This window comes from Haemaphysalis longicornis, unplaced genomic scaffold (genome assembly GCF_048455015.1).
Source record: "Haemaphysalis longicornis isolate Haplotype H1 unplaced genomic scaffold, Haemaphysalis longicornis Haplotype H1 scaffold_2, whole genome shotgun sequence".
NCBI lineage: Eukaryota > Metazoa > Arthropoda > Arachnida > Ixodida > Ixodidae > Haemaphysalis > Haemaphysalis longicornis.
In genome coordinates, this window is record NW_027526295.1 from 32,023,060 (window position 1) to 32,042,185 (window position 19,126).

The following is a 19,126-nucleotide window of genomic DNA, read 5'->3' on the forward strand; positions in this document are numbered from 1 at the left end:
TGTGGATCAGTGGCTAAGGCGTTGCGCTGGTGAGCACTGAGCACGAGGTCGTGGGTTCAGTTCCCGGCAGCGGCGGGCGCTTTTCTGATGGAGACGAAAAGCAAAAATGCTGGTGTGTACGAGATTTCGGCGCACGTTAAAGATCCCCAGATGGTCAAAATTAATCCGGAGCCCTCCAATGCGGCGCGCCTCATCGCCAGCGTTGTGTGGGAACGTTAAACCCTACAATAAATCAATCAGTCTAGCACTGCGCGGGCGTGTGCGCCGAGGGATCGACGGACTTGCCGCTGAAAGTTCATCATGATTCGTCACGACTGAACAGGCGGGGTAGTTTTGTCGGCGGCGCTGTTTTTTCAAACGCACACTTCGGCTTGTCGTCGATTACAGTCTTGCGTAGCCGAACGGCGCACTTTTATTAGCCCTTCTTACGCCCGATTACTGGCAAATCCTTCATGTGGGTTCGTGCCAGGTTACAAGGAACATTACGAGACGCATGTTCACGTGCGCTAAGCATGTTTGTGGTATTTTTTCTGTTAAATGACGGCGCGAGCAGGAGATTAAGCAGGTCTGCTGGTAAAATTGTTGGTTTAGGTATGTCGGAAACTTGAAAAAAGAGAAGCATCACTTCAAAAAAGGTACACGCTGCCTGCGTTTTTTGCTAAACGTGAAGATAATCTTTGTGTGGTTATTGCTTGTAGGCAGTGCCTGTTCTTTGGACCAGTGGACTTAAACAAGGTGATGGTGAGGATAATGATGACGGTAATGAACACAGGATAATGGCCAGCATTATTCTGCGCGCAAGGTTTGTTCTGTTGAACGCGCAACGGTGTAATCCTCGATCTTGGTTAAAGCCCGCCAGGGGTCGAGCGATGAGCACGCCTTCACGTCGGCTCTGCATTTGAACGCCAGTTTCATCGCTTAAAGAGCCCCACTGCTCGCAAGCCCTGCAAGGCCGGGTCTGTAAAGCTTTACGGATCGCGCAGACACCAAAGTCAGGAAAATCGGGCCATTCAACGGTCAGTTCCAGCATTTTGAAGTTTCAGCCACGCCGCACAGTGAGCTATGCCTACTCAGACCTAGTACACCGGGCCAGGACTCATCGCCGGCGTAGGAATTCAGGCGCACGCGCAAGCCGCGGCGCACCGTTTGAGCACCCTTCGACCATGGAGGTCACTGTGGCCGGAGAAGAAATTGACCCCACGGAACTCAGTCAACCTGGATGGGCGGAAATTCGTCGCAGACAACGAGCCTTCCACGACACTGCAAATGCCCCACCAAGAACACCCCCTCACTCGCCCCCGCCTCGCCCCAAAAAAGACCCGGCTCTCGACTGCCACCCCGTCCAGCTCTACCTTCGCCACTACCGGCCACGGACATAAAATCATTCTGCGCCCGCTTGGTGAACTGGACCTGAGGTTTGTAGCCCAAGCTTCTCTCGCGGATGCCGTCATGCACCAAGCGGGCGTACACTAAAACCCCGTCGATCAAGTCCGCATCCAGCAGACCACCAACTACATGCTCATCAGAACCCCATGCCAGGAACGCGCGAAGAAGTATGTGGTGGAAAACTCCCTCACGATTCGGGGGCAGTCATACGAAGTGGCTGCGCATGTGTCAGCACCCGACAACACCGTTGCCGGGGTGATTTTTAACATCCCGGAAGAAGACACGCCAGAGCAAGTGTGGGACAGCATCTGCAACTTCAATCTAGGCCTTCGCATCCTAGAGGCGAAACGCCCAAACACATCGAATATGGCGCAAATCCTATTTGATGGTACAAAGGTCCCCTTCTGGATTCGTTATCGATCTACCACGTACAGATGCAAACCCCTACGGCGCAACACCGAAGCGTGCGCCCTTTGCTGGAAGACCCTACACCGAAAAGATGTCTGTCCCAGTGCACAACCATCCCCAAGGTGCTCCCGCTGTGGCACGTTGAACCCCCCAGATGACCATCCGTGCAATCCCATGTGCACAGTGTGCGAACGCCCACACGCAACGGGCTCTGAGGACTGCCCCCAACGGTTCCAACCTCGCAAGCGCCGCCCACTTATGCTCAGCTGGCCTCCAACAGCCAAGATCCGTGGAATGCCACCCTCCAAGGCCCACATCGACCACCAAGGGGATCCGCCGCCTACAGTCAAGCCGTCCGAGGACAGGTAAACTCCACAGGCCTGCTCCATACTCCTCCGCCACCCACACTTTCTCATAATACCTCTTAACCACCTCCTTCATGGCACATTCAAATACAAAACATGCTTAAAGAGATTCAAGACCTCCGTTCCCAACTCTTCCAAACCAAACATGGAATGAGCTACTCGCCCAAAAAATGCCCTTCTGAAAGCCGAAGCCCCCACCCCACCCTCCCTACCTGATGCACCACAAGCGGAGCCGCCTCTTAAACGTAAAGCCCTTAACCAAACTACTACTACCTCACCCGCGCCCGAAATGCAGTCCCTCCGCACGCATTTTGAAAATGCTTTCACTACTCTCAAACAGCAAACACATGAAAAAATAGTCGCTATAAAAAAGACAGTACAGGACTTACACATTGAGCTCCTGAAATCAGCCAGGCATTTATTGACCTTTACTCATACATCCCCACCTCTCTTACCAGAAAGCATGCCCTTAGCACCCAATATCGACCATGACGCAGATCTATAAAAAATTGGGCCCATCTCGCCGCGAGGGGGACTCGAGTAAATGCGTCGCATAGGGGGTGGGTGTATTGCGTTATCGTTTAGTGTTTTGGGAGTTGCTGGTAGTGAATGCGTTGTATCAGCAGCGTCTTGACGCAGTTTGAATGAGTCAAGGATATAAGGCGCGTTCGTAGCCTTCCATTCTGTGTCGGTTTTGTGGCGTAGTGGGAAGAGCACCATGTACCTCGCGTTCCGCCCACAGGTAGTGAATGCGTTGTATCAGCGGCTTCTTGACGTAGTTTGAATGAGTCAAGGATATAAGGCGCATTCGTAGCCTCCCATTCTGTGTCGGCTTTGTGGCGCAGTGGGTAGAGCACCATGTACATTGCGTTCCTCCCGCAGGGTCGAGGGATCGAAACCACGCGCCGGATAGTATTTTTTTATATAGTGTAGGGGGAGGGGTGCGGACTACGACTACGGACGTCAACGCGGGTGACATCGTGAGTTACTGAGATGCTCTGCATTTAAAAAATAGCATGTTATATGGCAGTGAAACTGCCGCGGCTTCAAACACAAGCGCATGGATTTACAAGCACTTCTTCACTCCCTCACCTCCCCTCTATCACTTATTGCACTGTAAGAGGTAAATACGCTTCCTCAACTGTCCAGTTGCACTGCCTATAAATCCCCATTGCACCCCTCTGTCGCCATCTTTACCCACCGCAACATTGTAGCAACCCCTCATACCCTTACTTCACCAATCCCGCATCTCCTCGTCACCAACCTACCACCGAAACCATCCCAGGCCAAAATGCACATCCTTAACATATACAGCCCCCTAAAGACCCGCAGACTAGCTTTACCTCTCTTTTCAAGCAGGCACTAACGTTTCCTGGGATTGACCGGATTGTACTATGCGGAGATTGTAACGCCCCCCACTTTGCTTGGGGCTACCTCAGAACTATTTGTAAAGGCCGGCTTCTCTGGGAACTCGCACAACAACTACAACTCTCGACATACTCTGACCCTTATACCCCTACCCGCATAGGCAATAGCATACAAAAAGACACCCACCCAGGCCTCACCTTTTCATATAACATGCACTCAGGATACTGGCAAATACTACCACATACACTAGGCAGGGACCACTACATTATTGAACTTGCCCTTCCTTCTCTAGCCTACCGGCCCCCTAAATCGTAACAACCCTCAATTACGAACTGAGATGCGTTCCGCCAGGACAGCCGCAAAATCCCAGCCCCCTCTTCCGCCGATCCCGATGCCCTGGAAGAATGGCTTGGAGCACTACTTACCACCCGCACCAAACATGAACACCCTGTAGACCCCGCTACGCCATCCCCGTATCTTGACTCCCTCATGCAACACTTTTGGGAAACTTACTGCGCCATAGAAAAAACGTCGGAGGCAGCAGAAGCACAACCATACCCTCAAACGTAAACTAGCTCGTCTCCAACAGGACATGCAGCAACACGCACAAACCCTCGCCCGCACCAGCTGGAACCAGCTGTGTGACTTCCTCAACGGAACGATTTCTACTAAATGCACTTGGGCCATCTACGTCACCTCCTTAATCCGGAAAACTCCAAACACCGCACCAACGGTCGGGTACAACGACTGATGCACTCCCTCAAGCAGAACCCCGACGCACGTCTTAGCACACTTAAACAACTCTATATGCCCCCTGCTCCCGGCTACCTGAGCAGCCTGAATACGCTGGCCCAAACAATGACGAACTCGATGCCTCCATCACTTTCGAAGAAGTGAAAGCCGCGTTGCTCACACTCCGTCGCCATACTGCTCCCGAAGCAGATGGTATCACAAATACACTCCTCCGCCATCTTGACGTCCTCACCATTGACCACCTCACTACCGTACTCAACGCACACTGGTACAATCATAGTATCCGTAGTAGCTGGACCTACTCCGATATAACGCTTATCCCCAAACCTAATAAAACTCTGGGCATCCTGCAACTTCATCCAATCTCCCTGACCTCTTTTCTTGGAACATGTTGGAACATGTCATACACGCCCTAATAACCCACTACCTTGAAAAAAACAACATTTTCACCCCAGCTTTGCTAGGATTTGGACCGCATCTTTCAACCCAGGAAGCTCTTATACAGGTCTACCACGGCATTCTACACCACCACCCTACACGTGACAATGCGACCATTCCCTCTTTAGATGTGCACAAAGCATTTGATAACATTTCCCACACAACCATATTGCTTCCACTCACTTCACTCGGCCTCAGCCCCAACACCTACGCCTATATCCGGAAATTTCTCTCTCCTATACGGCAAAGATACACCTGGGCACCCTGCAGTCCCCCCTTTCCCTTTGCCAGCACGCGGCACACCCCAAGGGGCTGTCCTATCACCCATTCCTTTTAACATAGTTCTTATCCCCTTGCTACAGCCTTACAAAATGTCCCCCACCTCCACAGCACTCTTTATGCAGACGACATAACTCCCTCGGTTCCTTCACGTAACGATGCACACATCGAGGAAAACTTACAGGCAGGTCTCACTACCACCCTGCCATGCATCCAACCCCTAACGCTCAACTGCTCCCCCACCAAGTCAGCCCTACTCGTCCTTCCACCCACCTAAGTCTGCTTATTTGCACACAACACATATCCCCCAAACCACCCATCTCCATATTCTAGGACTTCACATCACCTGCACCAGCTCTCCTCACATAGCACTCACTCACATCAAAGAATACGTAGGCCACACCTGTCACCTTATCCACCGGGTGTCAAACCGCCAACACGCATGGGAGAGACCGACCGTATACGTCTTCTCCAAAGCTTTCTAATCAGCCAATTAAACTACCACCTTCTTTTCACCCCCTCACACAAACCCAGCATACACAACTCAACGGCCTCATACGAAAAGCCTACCGCCACGCGTTGCTTTTACCTCCCCATGCCTCTATCACGTGCCTTACAGCTATGGGACTCCACAACACTACACAGGAACTCATCGAAGCGCAGCGCTCCTCACAAATCCTCCATCTTTCCCGCTCATCCACTGGACACCACATCCTAGCCTCCTTCAATATCAACCCATTTGAAACTCCCTCTTCCCCACTGCCAATACCCCCCCCCCACATACCAGGCCTACTTCTCATCAAACCCCTTCTTCGCAAGATGGACACTCTCCACCATGCAGGCCGCCGTATCGTATGTGCCAAGCGTCACACCATCTCCCACCCACCCTCCCCAGTTACAATCTATGTGGACGAGGCTCAATACCCGAACAATCAGGCTTGTGCCACTTCTATGTACGGACCTCCCCAACCCACAACCATGTCTGTCCTCACCCCTCTCCTATGGTGGCAGAGGAAGTTGCCATTGCCCTCGCCATAGTTCAACAGCCCCAACCCACCACCATCTTCTCCGACTCCCAGCATGCGCTATCGAACTACCTCAAGGAACGTATCTCTCCACAAGCTCTACGTATCATCCTCCGACACCCTCCCCAGGATCCTGTGGAGCTACTGTGGACTCCGGCCCACACTGGCTTAGTAGGCAATGAGGCAGTACTTTCACATGCTCGAGAACTCGTTACACGGGCTCCTGCTTTTTTAAATGCAGAGCATTTCAGTAACTCACGATGTCACCCGCGTTGACGTCCGTAGTCCGCACCGCACCCCTCCCTACTATATATAAAAAAAAAATTCCCTCGCACTTCCCCGAGGGGGAGAGTGTGTAAGTGCGAATGCACGGTTGTTGATTGCGCGATTACGGTGGATATCGTGATCTTAATGAGTAGTCGAGAGATTACACACACGCACACAACTACAAATAAAGATATTTCACTCGTTATTGCTGGTACCGTTTCCCGGTCCGCCGTCATCGTTATCGAGATGCAGGACCAGCGACCGCTCTCGACGACGGCGCGCGCTCGACTAATACCCTCCCGCGCCACGCGGCCGCTACACGAGCGCCCTCACGCGTCGGAATGCGGAGCGCCCGCTACGCGAGCGAGAGCTCTCCCGCCCGAAGTGGAGAGGAGGCGCCCAACACCCGGAGTCACTGAGCGGAGAGAGGAGGAGGAGAGTAGCGCGCGCCCATCTCCCCCCGTTGCTAGGGAAGACGAGGAGCGCGCGCACCCGCAGCTGTTGCTATGCGGACGACGGCGGCGGACGATTCAGGCTCGCTTAAGAAGTGCATTCGCACTTAAAATACTATCCGGCGCCCGGTTTCGATCCCTCGACCCTGCGGGCGGAACGCAATAGTCGAACACGGATATATCGAACTCCAAGGGGATCGCCATTAGTTCGATATATGAAAAATTCGATATAAAAAATATGGGCTCTGAGACCTCACCTATGGCGGACGATCGTCGCATTCAAGAATGACAACTAATTCCGCCCTCACGATGCAACAGGACACTTTATTTCCGTGAAAAAAAAAATCGCTCATCTTGGCCTGCTTCTTCGTCCTGGAAATGAAATTAAAGACGCTGGTCTCGAACTTCTCAGGCTGCACAACTAGAAAATTCCAGCAGCACGCTGCGCCTTCGCACACCATGCACAACACGTACGCAAAAGAAGAACAGCGCGCACGTACCACAAGAACTTTGAAGGTAACAATTCCAAGGCTCTCTGAACGGACTCCAACAAAGCACTCGCGATGGTCATCTCCGAGAGTAACAGTGATCTCCGAAAGGTGCGGGAAAACTCGCCAAACAGCAGCAACAGCAGCAAAATGTAAAAGAAGGAGGAGGCCACCAGCGCCTTCGTTCCCTCTTCCCTTTTCCGAGACGACATCGGGGGAAGACAGACCCAGAGAGAGAGAAAGAAAAACTCTTTTTCGGCAATCCTGGGAACGTACGCAGCCGAAAAAAAAGGACGTGTGCAGTCGGGGCAGATGCCTACCTCGCACTGTCATATTTTCCGAGCGTTCGGGCTTGTGTGCCTAGAGAGATTTAGCATACCGGGCTCCGTCCGCTAACGCTACGGCGGCCGGTAGCGGGGCCCGACTGGGCAAGCGCAAATTCGTTCCGGTAGGGGATATTAGTTACGCGAGCCAGTCTTCGCCATGCCTGTGCATTCCTCCATATCCTCCTCAACCTCAATCGGGAGTGCCGCGACCGCCGAAGAGCACCTTCCAACTCGCGCGGCGTTCGATATACCCAATGTCGGGAAAAATACGGTTCGATATAAACGTACGAATTCCTATACTTTTACACAGAATTTTCAAGGGGATAATTTATTAGTTCGATATAGACAATAATTCGATATACCCGTGTTCGATATATCCGTGTTCGACTGTATACATGATGGTCTACCCGCTGCGCCACAAAGCCGACACAGAGGGGACGCTACGAACGCGCCTTATATCGTTGACTCATTCAAATTACTGCTGACGAGCGCTCTCTCGTCAGCAGTTGCCACAAGTGCAACAACATTAACGTAACGCAAACTACTTAACGTCGTGCGCCCCCGGAAATGCTCTGCATTTGATTGTGCCCCTAGCGAGGGGGATGTTTCACTGCGTCTTCTCTCGATCGCGGGACCCGTGGCGCCATCTGGCGGAGGCGCGGCACAACTCGTAGCACTTTCTTTGAAAAAGCGCCTCGAAAGCGCGGCAAATATGAAATAGGGATGACGCGCTTTCGAGGCAATCCGCCGACGCGGCTGCTTTGTGTACAGACTCGGCGGCGAGCGTCCCGGGATTCTGGTGCCGTTTGGCGAACACCTCGCCCGAACACGAGAAGGGCTTGACAGGCGCAAGGATGCCAACCGATGTTTCATCTTGCAAACGCTTGCTGCTTTCTTTTCTTGGCGGTTTTGTGCCGGAGGAGTTGTACGAGAAATTTGTCACATGTTTCTCGTTCCGTCTCACTTCTCCAAGGGCCTCATCGTCTTGTCGCTTGAGACGCTTTACTTCGTGATCCGCGCCCGCCTTAACCATCTCGAATAGCTTCGATCTGCCTTCTACTCGTTGCCTCGCTGCTCGTTCCTGCCTGCGTGTACTGGGAATACTGCTAACGATGGTGAATTTCTCTGCCTGTCTGTTAGCTGCGTTCTTCCACTCCCTTCATTCGCAGTGCATTGGCGTGGACGGTCTCCTTACGATACTGCTGAGTTTCAGCTCGCACTGTGGAACGCCTCACGCTAGGAAGCGCTTCCCAGACACGAAGTCTCAGAACAACTTCATAGCTTCACCCGCCGCGGTGGCTCAGTGGCTAAGGCGCTGCGCTGCTGAGCACAGGTCGCGGTTTCGATTCCAGGCCGCGGCGGCCGCTTTTCTGATGGAATCGAAAAGCAAAAACGCCTGTGTGTTCGATATTTCTGCGCACGTTAAAGATCCCCACGTGGTCAAAATTAATCCGGAGCCCTCCACTGCGGCACGCCTCATCGCCTGCGTTGCGTCGGCGCGTTAAACACCACAATCAATCATCAATCACTTCATAGCTTCTGAAGCCGATGCCGGCTTTCTCGCGCAACGGGTCACTTAATGCTTCCCCAGTAATATGCCCACAGCGCAGCAGACCTTTACGCGTAGGTCAGTATTTCCGTCAACGGGGGGTTCCCGTGCGTGGGCTGCAACTGCCGTCTGCCATCAATGGGAGCCAAATCGATCTTGTTTTCGCAGTGCTGTCTACAATCTCTTCAGACACGTGCGGAGCGTGCCCAGTTTTAGTTAACGATACGTTCTTGGCTTTGACATCCGTGCTCCGTCGGAGGATCGCGCCCAAGGTGAAGAACGCGCCGCCGTACAATCGAGGTGAGATCTGGGACGTCGGAAGCCTTGAGATGGCGGCAGATAGCAACCACCAGCATCGCCAGCAAATCCTCACGAGCGATGGAAGAGTTCGATAAGGGGCGCCGACTCTTAAGTGGATGCCGTTGCCGTCCGTTACGCAAGCGGAACATGCCCGCACTGTAGCAGCCGCCGGCTCGTTGCACGTTCGCGTAACGGGATTAGTGATTCCCAGGTATGCGTCATGGAAACCTTGCAGTGCCTACAACGGGGTTAGCCTTAGCGCGATATTAGAAGAAGACCTAGTGTTAGTCTTTTCCTGTACAACCAACCCTGCATTTAGCCACGTGTGAATAAAACATAAAAAACAAACCGGCAGCGTCCGTTTTTTTTTTCATCCTAACCACAGCATCCCTACCCCCCTGTACAACAGACTGAACCATCGGACCCTCCACCTCCCTCCCCCCCCCCCCCCCCCCCCCCAGAGCTCCCTATCACCAGAGGAGGCCCGCATGTGGCGCATCATCGCGTGCACACCTTCCCTCACCGCACGATCCTACGACACTCCCCCCGCCCCCCTGTTTCCATCACCCCGCTGCCCGCACTGTGGTGCACTGGAGACGCACTTTCATTCCCTATCCAGTGCTCCGAGAATCCCTACCCACCCTTCTCAACCCCCCAGGCCTGCGAGCAGTCCATGCGGAGCTCCTAGGTTTCGGACCAGGTGCTAGTCACCTCCCGAGGCCTCCAGGTCGCTGCAGCCCTGTGGGCAGCCGCCACCGCCCCATAAGGGGGAGCTCTTTAAATAAATGTTATTTCTCTCGCTCGAGCTTGGTGATGGCTGTGTCGCCTGCCGCCGTTCTCCATGGCGTCTACGGGATGGGCGCTGCGCCGCTGATACGAGCTCATGCTATGTATTGCTTCTCCTTCGCTGGTTCTTGCCTTTCCGTGCCCTAACCAACTTTTTATGGCCACGTCTGTAAGCGAAAATTACGTTTCGGCCACTTCAAAAAACAGCTGCAGCTTGGAATAGTGGTCAAACGCCAACAAAAAATATCCAGGTGCGTGGTTCTGCGCGCTTCATGACCGCTGTGCGTCAGCGGCGGCCGCAGCACATCACGACGGTCCCTTCCGAACAGGTCAGGCACGAGGGAATATCTATTGTGTCCTCGCTTAGACGTGTTAGTAGTGCAGTGTGGTTTCGTCTTGCAGCGCGTAGAACGGATGAGGGTAAGGTTAGAATATATACGTCGTACAAAAATCAGTCTCTGTGGTGTTGATTGATTTTAGGGATTAACGCGCCAACGCAACATAGACGATGAGGCGCGCCGTAGTCGAGGGTTCCGGATTAATTTCGACCACGTGGTCAAAATAGGTCCAAGTGTCTGCGTCAAGAAATATGTGAACACTCATGCCTTGTAGAAACAAACAAGAAAATCGAATAAAACGACCGAAAAAAAAATGTCTGCAACTCGGGAAGAAATAGAGTAGCTCTCACAGGAATGAAAAACCCCCGGTGCAGCTTACGGAATTCTAAAGACGTTTGTCTGAACCTCAGCCAAGTAGTACTCAGCATACCCAACTCGATGCGCAATGCTCCGCTTTTTAGCAGGACGTGGTAGGTAGGGAGGGGGACGCGTAACTTACGTTGTGCCCGAATGCGGAACAAAATCAAAGAATGAGCGTTTCAGTTATCAAACACACAAGCTGTGCGCTCAATTTATTTTCGTTTTTTAACCTCAACGGATCACTCGGTGGGTGCTTTTTTGAAAGTACAGAGCAGGACGTTCACAAACGATTAAAGATAAAATGTGTTGTTGGAAGACTGTGGCATCTTATAGGGCGATATGATTTTAGTTTGCGCTAGTTTCTGCAGGCTCCGTGTGTCATAAAGTGATGTTTCAAAGGAACGTTTATTCGCGGACGCAGCTTGCTCTATAAGCCCGCTGCCGCGCTGCTCGCGGAGGATATCTGTAGCAGATGAATGTTTGCGAGCGCTCGCCTCAGGACGAGGTGACCCAGCATTAAAGTATTTGCGGGGTGCGGATCCGCGAGTTTAATTTTGTAGTATCCAGCGCACTTCTTTTGTAGAATGTTCGGGAAATGCATCTCACATTCCTTGTCTAGGTTAGTATCAATATCCCAAATGTTATATTAGCTAGCGTAACTGGCGCGTTGTGACGTATGTGTGCTTCGCTATATTGTGTAAACGCAGGAAACCAATTTAAATCATAGTTTATAGGCGTAGCATGACCACCTGAACAAACGCTGCTTACGTAGACACTGTTAGTAAATTCTAGACAGTGGATGAACAATCAGCTTCATGCATAAGCCGGCTTCGCGACATTGGTCTGAGACCACACCTGGCGCTGATACCATAGTACGATCGCGTCAGAAACGTTTGCACTCTCGTAAATACACATCTGCGAACAGAGTGACTGCTCCACATTATTGTGGGTTTCGAAGGCATGAAAACGGTAAATCACAGTTTTGAACGCGCCCCAAATGCAATGGCGCCAAAGACTCCCACGGCTGGTTTCGAAACGAGCCCCTACGGGTATTGCAGTGGCGACCCTGCAGGCAGCGTTGGAGGCGTATGCCTGATCTTTATTTGTCTAAAGCAACCATTCAAAATTCGAATTCACTCTTACTAACAAATATTACATCGAAGTTACTTTAGAGAACAGATTACAGCAAAAAATGTCCTATGAGAAAAAATCTAACTGCTGAGACCCGAACCCATGGTGTTAGGGCCAAAACCCAAGATTGTACCACTGCGCCACCGAAGCCGACGTACGGATCACTTTTAACAGTAGCTAAAAGCAGATCATAACCTTGTGGTCTGGACCACAAGGGTATGGAATAAAGCTCACCAGTATTCTGTAGTCTGGTTCACAGAATAGGCGGTGCGTTTTTTGTATGGACGCTGTCTTGTTTCGCTTGCATGCAGCCGCTTCAAAGGGTGGTGGCTAGCGGGTAATTAGACACCCCGACAGGTGGCCCTCGTGCCAGAGTTATTGTGTATCTGTGTGCTGTTGACACTGCCGCTATGTTAAGAGTGGTAATGGTTTGTTTTATTGCCAGCGGCCATCCGTATACGGCTGCCTTACCATTTGCTGAAATCGGAATATCAAAGCGAAGCTGTAGTGTCCGCTCTGATGCCATTGTACGGCAATACGCCCTGCAGTAAAGCAAACGTTCTCTGACGACGATGATAAATGATCGTGGGTCAGGTCGAAGAAAAAAATGTTTCCCGTGGCGGAATTGATCCTGGGTCCTTCGCGTGATGAAGCCATCGTCTGTGCGATTGCTGTATTTCGACGTGGTCGAAGCGAACGTCAAGCAGCAGATTCTCGCCGTACACTCCAAACCAAAAACGTTAAACATATGGAGTGCACGCCCGGGAGTTGCTGTGGGTATTCTAGAAAATTTCTGCGTACCCCCATAGTTGCACATATGCCATTGTGGTATTGGCCAACCAAAGAATCCCACACGAAGAAGCTTTCGCCTTCAACCATCGTCGTCGATAGGCGGAGGGTTAGATGGCTTTTCGTCTGCCATAGGGATTACATATGATGTTCACATAAAAGTTCAGAGAAAAGTTCAGCTTTTATAGGAAGCACTGAAAACAACCACGAAAGTGCCCACTGTGCAAGTGAACTGAGACGGGCTAGTTGGTGCATGATGCCACTTAGAAAAAACAGCGCCAAAAAACGATACGACAGGGAGTAAAGACAAACACTGCGCTGAACTGCCAACTGAGGTTTATTTACCAGAATTGAGAAGAAGAATTTATATAGAAAGAGAGGGTGTTGGTGAGCACACCCTCTATCGAGTTGTACCACAGGGATATAAGATACCTAGGATCATGACCAACGCATTACACATGGCTGCTTTCATTTCCACAATCATTTCCATTTTTTGTGTTTTTTTGTGTGTTTGTGTTATGGAGTTCCTTCTGTCCTCCTTGTTTTTGATTCTAGTATATATTCATTGTTCTTCTAAATAAAGCTCAGTTGGCAGTTCAGCTCAGTATTTGTGTTTACTCCCTGTCGTATCCTTTTTGGCGCTGTTTTTTTATAAGTGCCCAGTGTGTCCGCGCATGCTTCCGCATCTCGAAGACAAACAAGCAGGCCAAGGCGGCCGTCGTTTTCGCCGTTACCACCCTAGTCTCGCCCGTGGCGTCAGCAGGCATGAATAATAGAAGGGACATTGTTGGAGGAGGCTCTATCTGCCCTGAGAACTCCGCATCACCAGCGGAGACTGGAGCCATGGGTGCGAAAAGCTGAATGACGAACAGAATGCCATCGCAGTAGTGGAGATAGACACAGGTGCGCACGCACCTGGCCCACAGTAGAGTCGTTTAGAACAAAAGCAAAATAATGCTTCCGTAGAAATTGTGAGTTGCACGCTCATGCCGATTAAGATACGGCGGCAGCGTAGCTGCATAGCAGTGAGTGCATTGATAGCTGGGAGAATAACGACATCTATCGGCGAGTGGCCGAATGGCCGAAGTGGAAGCGTTCGCCGAAAGCTGGGCGATCTGTGGCCGATACCAAAAACACGGCAGCTCGCAACAAGTCACCTCATCTGGACAAATTGCGCCCGTTATCCCTCACATCCTGTGTTGGTAAGCTGGTAGAACGGCTTATGCTGAGGCGTCTTCAACCATTTTTGGAGGACAGAGGCCTATTCCCCAATACCATGTATGGGTTCCGCAAACACCTGAGTACCCACGACATCCTCCTCCGTTTGAAGGAGGAAGTCTTGGCGCCGGCTACCCGTCATTCTCCGAGGGCCATCCTAGCACTTGATCTTAAAGGCGCCTTCGAAAACGTTTTACATTCAGCTATTCTCTCCCGGCTCAATCAGACTGGATGTGGCCATCGCGTCTACTCCTACATTACAGATTTTTAACCCAACGCCAGGCTATCCTGAAAGTTAGTGACCTCACGTCGGATCCTATATTGCTTGGTGATCGAGGGACGCCGCAAGGTTCTGTATTGTCCCCACTTCTGTTCAATCTGGCCTTAATCGACTTGCCCAAACAACTAGATGCCATCCCGAATATACATCATGCTCTATATGCAGGTGATATCACCATATGGACAGATACAGACTCTATAGGAAAGATACAAGATGCTCTCCAAGAAGCCACGGACATTGTGCAGTCTTACGCATTGTCAGTGGGTCTTCAATGCACACCTCATAAGTCTGAATTAATAATTGTGAGCAAGCACCCACCGGTTCGAACAATTGAGCCCATCTCCTTACATTTGGACGGCCAGGACATCAACCCCAGCTCTTCAATCAAAATTCTCGGTCTCACCATACAGGCAAATACATGGAACGATCTGACCTTATCCAAATTATCCAAGACATTCACTCAAGTTATGCACATGCTCCGACGCATATCTAACCGCCATGGGGGCCTGAAAGAACAAGATATGATTAGACTGGTTTGAGCACTTCTGATCTCTAGGGTTATCTACGTTGCTCCATACCTTTGCCTCACGAAAGCAGACTTGGACGCTCCTGACAAGTTCATACGCAAGGCATTTAAACAGGCATTGGGCCTGCCTATGAACACCTCTACTCAGCGGCTTCTACAACTGGGTCTTCATAATACGGTTTCAGAATGTTTTGAGGGCCACCTTGCCAGCCAACGTGTCCGGCTCACTCAAACACCTCCGGGCCTTTGGCTACTCAAACGCCTACGACTCGCGCACCCAGCATCTCCTCCTGCTCTTCTTGTCCTCCCCGAGGCTTGGAGATCTGCTGTACGGGTTCGTCCATTACCGAAGAACATGCACCCTGATCTCCACCCGGGCAGAAGACAAGCACGGAGTCAAGCCCACGAGAACATCTATGGGAACCGTCTGGACGTCGCGTATACAGATGCTAGCTCGTATCCAGGCGGGCAGCACAAGGTTGCAACCGTCACCACCAAATCGGCTCTTATAACCTCTGCTTCAGTTACCACGACATCCACGCATATTGCTGAGGAACTAGCCATCGCAGTCGCACTTGTTCACACCAAGAGCGCGGTCATCTTCACCGACTCCCAAGCTGCCTGCCGGAGCTTCTTGGCGGGGAGGGTGGCCCCACCAACTTTCCCCCTCCTCTCGCAACATCAGCCACTACTACTCAGCTGATTTGTGCCGACGATTTCACTCGTGTTTTCAACAGGTAGGCTGTGGGAAGCTGTTGAAAACAGTAGTTAACGTCGCCCTCGTCTGGACACCCGCCCACTGTACTTTGACAGGCCCCGCGATACGTATGGCGTGCGGGTTGGGCTTTTATTTTATTCTATAGCCCTTTACCTTTGTACATTGACAGGTAATAATTTTGCCCATCATCAAGCCTGCGCACTCTCCTCCCAGGCCCCAGAAGTACAAGTGGAGTCCACACCACTGGTTACGTTTCAGGACATCACACAGTACTATCGACTCGACAGGCAACAATTTCCTCAACCTCACTCCAAGCTGTCCAAATCAGAAGAAACGACTCTTCGTCGCATCCAAACGAATACCTTCGTCCATCCAATTCGCTTAAACCACATGTTTCCTACTCAATTTCGCGCCCAATACACTTTTTGCTCTAAGCCTGGCACACTCGTCCACATTTTATTAAAGTGTACGCATAAACCTGCCCTCCCACGCTTTCCTTTCCCCCTCCCCCTCCATGAGCTGTGGGAGAACCTGATCACCAGCGACCACCTGGACGTCCAGCAACTACTGGTATCTAGGGCATCGGTCGCCCGGTCGTCACTTGGATTCCCGGACTAGGGAACCACTCCTACTTTATAAGGCTCATGCCTGCACGGTGCCGTTGCTGAGGCGACACAAATGGTTGCCATCATGGGTGTCACGCCACTGAAAACAACCTATTCACAACCTATAATCAGTAGGGTACCGTTGCTGTTTGTGGCATGCTCGAGAGCCCAAACATGACTAAAGTAGGTCAAAAGTTTCCTTGATAAACTAACCGCAGTCAACATAAACATAAAAAGGGTAATACAAGCTTCATATAAAAAAAGAAATCACATGCACTTCTGCTTACCGCAGCTAGCCTTTGCTCCCCTAGCTATGGTAGCGTCAAAAGCGACGTAAAGGGGACAAAATTACTCAAGATAAAATACATTTTTGGCCGACAACCGACCTAGCCAAGGATAAAATTACACTAACTTACAAAGTATTCAAGAGAAGTAACTTAAACCAGCATAAAAGGGCCCGAACCACTCTAAAGTACAAAACCAAGCACAAGACAACAGCCGGATTTGGCCTAAACGAAACAAAACCCCCCGAAATTTAGTTTTTAATGCCCAGATTTGCCGCTGCATAGTACAAAAGAAAGTACACGACAAGTGCCTGAGTTGGCTTAAAGAGAACAAAACTCCAAAATTTCTGTTAATGCCCAAATTCGCCGCTGATATAACGCAGGATAAGACGAATTGTGTTTCAATTAAGACAACAAATAAAATAAAAAATTACAGCTGCTGCAATATTTCAACCAGGTTCATGCAAGTGATAGCCAGAAATGAAACCTCTATACCACGAGACCAATGGGCTTGAACTCGCGTGGGCACAGTATAAGTACGTGCACATATGCTCAGTCGAGCCCATGGATGACCGTAGGTGTCATGGGCCCGTACGGTTTGTGAATGCGCAGCCATTCCACGCGACCTAGGTCAATATGAATGAAGTTTAGCGGGATCGTAGCTCTAGATTACTTTCCTTAAATAGACTATTTTGTCCATATGATTGCCTAGTTGTAGCAGGAACTAGTTTAGTACACACAAATGCACGCAGACAAAGTTCCGTGGCCTGCGATTTCGCTACTAGCGACCGCGCGCAGTATTCGGATTGACCGTTTCTTACAGTTTAGCTATATATGTCTAGGTTTACATACATTTTAGATGTCGTCTACACCTCAAAGCACTCATCGCCTTCAATGAAGAGGGAAAGGCAAACCTGTGAGACGTGTGCCTTTATATGCGCTGAAAGAAGCAAAAAAAAACTACATAATATGATTAATTAATCGCGCCGGGAGAGACGGAGCAAACCAGTAATACATATGCTGAAACCAGGGGTTGCAACTGCAAAGGTAGAAAACCGTCTATAATGCACAGACATCCGTGGTCGGTGCGATCGGCTGCCTTGGAAAAAGTGCGGGACGCTCACGCAGACCGATGTCGCGAATGTGCATGCGGCGGCTTGCCGCGAGTAGGGATTGGAAGAGCGGAAGGGTGCGTATGAGAAAATTTCACAGGGACTTTACCTATTCAGCTGTGCTGTGTGCGACAGACTCTTGTTCGAGAATGATTAGATTGGGATTGGTGACAGTTGTGATGTCACGAAACGTGAAATTGCGGTGCACGTGTTCTCTGTGTACCGTTCTGAAAACACTGGCGTGCAAACGTTCAAAGTCTGCGTGACGGGCAAGGATTCCTTAGTGTAGTGCGTGGTTCTTACTGCGGATCTGTAGGACCAGCGGTTACGTGTATACGCCCCCCTCCCCCCTCTAGGGACTGTAAATCTCCGCTGTTTATCCACAAATGCAGGGTGGAATGGCCTTTTTCTCGGCATTTGTTGTTTTCATTGAAAACCTTTTCCTAAAAAAACACGAGCAATTATGGTGGTACGTGTACAGTACAAGCTTTAATTCAATGATTTTTTTTTGCTGCCGAAATGGAAGTGCTATTAAACAGCTGTAGCTTATTCGCCGAGGCCATCCCCACAGCCTTGTCGCATTTCCTCTGCTTCTGTGGAAAAGTCTGTGAACACATGGCAAAAAAATAATTCAATCACTCCATGGACCTCTTGTCGCTGCTCTCCAACCTAGAAAAAGGTTTAGTATTTCATGATGGCCTACACTCTCCACTGCAAAGCTTATGCCACCGGTGAAGTGTGTCCATTTTGTAAAGTCGTGAGAACATCGCGAATTCTGAGCAAATTGCTAATAATGCAGCTATAGATTGGCCAGACGTGATACCTCCCGAGAGGTCCGGATCTCATCTTGCCAACTCGTTATATGTGAGTGGGCCTGCACAGCGCACACAGAACAACACTGAGCAACGCACCAAGAGATGCATCCAGAAGAGCGAGTGCGCGAGCTTGAACGATCCGCTCGGGGTGCTTTTCTACAACTTCGGCGTTCTGTTCTTGATGACTTGCACAAATATTTTGCTTGAGGGGTAAAGAAAAAAAAACGCATTTTGGTGATTTTACAAGTTTACGGTATGTAAGCGCTTGTTTGGGAAAAGCGAATGAATCGCTCGAATTCATATTTGAGCTAATTATGCTAAACGTTCGAAAAACTGATTGATTGATTGTGGGGTTTAACGCGCCGACGCAACGCAGGCGATGAGGCGCGCCGTAGTGGAGGGTTCCAGATTAATTTTGACCACCTGGGGATCTTTAACGTGCCCCGAAATCTCGTACACACGGGCGTTTTCGTTTTTCGCCTCCATCAATAGAGCGGCTGCCGCGGCAGGGAATCGAACCCGCGACCTTGTGCTCAGCAGCGCAAACCCCACAATCAATGAATCCAAACTTAAGCCGGACCATTTCACTACAGCGCGTGTCATCGCCTGCGTTGCGTCGGTGCGTGAAACCCAACTATCAATGTAATATAGCGATAAATTGAAATGCTTAGCCACTGAGCCACCGCGGCGGGCACGTTCGAAAAATAAATTTCCCATCATGTTCCGGCTTTTTCCAATAGGTACAGAGTTTACAACCTGG

At 50.6% G+C, this 19,126-nt stretch overlaps 1 protein-coding gene across 2 annotated transcripts in view; it reads left to right on the plus strand.

The window, feature by feature from the left end:
- LOC144168824 (arylsulfatase B-like) overlaps window positions 1-19,126 on the plus strand; it is a 123,252-nt gene that overhangs the window by 68,680 nt on the left and 35,446 nt on the right. The window lies entirely within an intron of this gene.